Source organism: Belonocnema kinseyi, chromosome 9 (genome assembly GCF_010883055.1).
Source record: "Belonocnema kinseyi isolate 2016_QV_RU_SX_M_011 chromosome 9, B_treatae_v1, whole genome shotgun sequence".
Lineage (NCBI taxonomy): Eukaryota > Metazoa > Arthropoda > Insecta > Hymenoptera > Cynipidae > Belonocnema > Belonocnema kinseyi.
In genome coordinates this window covers 126,851,062-126,853,918 of record NC_046665.1, presented here as the reverse complement: position 1 = coordinate 126,853,918, position 2,857 = coordinate 126,851,062, and positions in this window count along the sequence as shown.

Here is a 2,857-nt window from a genome sequence, read left to right as displayed (position 1 = left end):
TTAGGTAAAATCATTTTATCAGTGAAAAATCAATCATTTTATCAACGTATTTATCATATTGTTTATGTTGTTTTGTACTTTTTTATCCATTTATATTAATTTCTTATTAATTTAATGTGGATTTAAAATGATAAAATCTGTTATAAAATATGTTAACTAATAATAGTCAAAATAGGTAATCTCCAAAAATAGTGATCTTATCATAATAAAAGTTGTGATAAAACCAAAAGTGTATTTCAGATTTTTTAAATAGTAAATTTATTATCAAAAGACATGAAGGACACCTTTTCATAACACGAATTTCAGAATCAAGTAGTAGAATCAAAACACCAATCGATCAAGTGCTCCCAACAAGAGATCCTTACTCAACTGCGCATGCGTTACACTCGACGTCTAATTGGTTGCTGTTTGCGCGCAGTTTCAAATACTAAAATACATTATTTCTATTCTTTATCATAAATAATGGCATTTCTACTTTTAAAAATGCCATTAGATAGAAATTCATGAATCTTGATAAAAAAAAATAAAAATTAATTATATACATATTCTGTACACAATCTAAAGGATAATTTTAATTCACAGAATATGTATTTGATTAATTTTTACTATTATCAAGAGTCATTGATGTCGATGTAATGGACATTTTTATAAGTCGAAATTTCTTTATTTATAATAAACAATAGAAATAATATTTTTTAGCATCTTAAACTGCGCGCGAATAGTAACTAACCAGATGCCGAGTGCGACGCATGTGTAGTGAAGTAAGAAGCTTTCGTTGGGAGCACTGCATAAATATTGATGTGTATATTAAAAGAATCAGTGAACTCTAAAATTGTTTAAATTATATTATTTTTAACAATTTCAAGCTAAATACGTTAAAAATTTAAAAATTAATTCCAAAGATTGGGGTAGCCATCGAAAGCAGAGGACCCTACACTAAAAAACACTTTTTTTTAAGGTTATAGTTAAATAGAATTAACTTAAGGTCATTTTGATATTTAATAAATAATAATATTTATACTTTATAAATCTCTTTTCATTCGCGAAATGTAGAAAATATATAATTATGAGACCGATCGGGTTTCTTGATCGGGAGTCCCGGCCTGGCCCCTACCTGGCCCCGAACTGGGCGTGTGTTTCATCCGCGGTCTGGCCCCGACCAGGAATTCCGATATGGGCCCGATTCGGCCCGGTCTGGCCCCGTCCGGGGCCAGATCAAAATTTCTGCACGGGAACCGGCTTACTCTACACATAGAAAAAAGTCCGGCCGTAGTGGCACAAAAGTCTTGCCATTATAGCATGAATAGCCAAGTTAGCAGATTACCGCTACTACAGCATACACGAACACTGTAGTTTTCGTATGGCTGCCGAAAATAGCATTGGAGGTGTACACCCTGGCGGACCGAAGAAACCGAATGGCGCCTCTATAAAGTACCCGTAAAGATCCCACTCGGTTCCTTTTTAAAAAACTAAAAAAACAGCAAAATCAACTTTTAAATTGTTGAGAGTCGGATTCTACGTTGAAATTTACATTATAAACTCACGGAGTAATCGCAATACTTTTTCCTGCAGCGATAAAAACTTTAAAAAATAAAATACCTGTCATTTACATGGGCCGAAGGCGCCTTCAAGTGCATCTTCTTTTAGTAGCAGTTAATAAGCGTTCCGTCGGTAACTTTAAGAATTTTTTCTGGATGCTAGCTCCACGCAGTGGAAACCTCAGGCAACAACGCTGGGATGCAAGTTAGAGAGAAGTTTATTTTTAAACTTTGCGCGCAAAATACTACTTGAGCTATTATGGATGCGCTTGAAGTCACCTTCAGCAGAAGTTAATGACATTTGTTTACATTTTTAACACTGCAAAAAAAAAGTATTGCGATTACTCCGTGAGTATTTAATAGAAAATTTAACGTAGAATCCGAATTTCAACAGTTTAAAAGTTGATCTTGCTGTTTTTTTAAGTTTTTTAAAAAGGAACCGAATGGGGACCCAATGGGGTCCCCATCCGAAATGTTAGGCAGTATATTAGTTATTTTCAAATTATTAATAACAAATATATAATCACTTGTGGTTTATGCACAGGTAGGTTATAAAGACAACAATAATAATTATTTTTAAATCACTGTATACAGTTATATAACCTCCAATCTTCTAATGTACATTGCACAAAGTCGTCCATCCTTTCTGTTTACTTGTTCAGGCAGGGAATCAGCCGGTTCGTATAGCATGCGTAAGTGTTTATTAACGTAGCAACCCTAATTCGGCGTTCTTTTTTTCTTTGTGTTTCCACCAAAACTGTTTACCTATTTCCACAAATTTTATAAAATAAAAATAAGAAAACACGATTTAATACATAATTGAAGATTATGAAAACTAACATATCCAATTGGACTATAATGTACTGCACGGGGGTTTTTGGATTGCTGATTTCAAATCCAAAATTAAAATTTAACAAAATGCCGATCATATTGGTCCGCCCTGGATTTTTCTCCTAAATATTGTTATCCATACGTTAAATTTAAAATTACCGAGCTAAAAAAATCCCAAGAAGAACTTTCAAATATAATCTGCTTCATTCATTCAATTTCGTTTCCCTATTTTGGATTCTTCGTCTTGTATTTTAAGATTTTTACTTTCGATTCGAAGTTAGCAACCCAGAAAACCTCCGTACAGTAATTTCCGGTCAGCTAAGCTCAAGTGCGAACTCGGATTTAGTATGAAAAAGTTCTTCGTTACATATATGTTTCTTGGACTCTTTCTTGTACAGTCTGTCAAGTTAAAGCGTGGGTGGCTTTACTCGCAGTCGGTAAGGTGTATCGACATGATTTTGGTGTCAAAATATTAAGAAGAGCTCCCT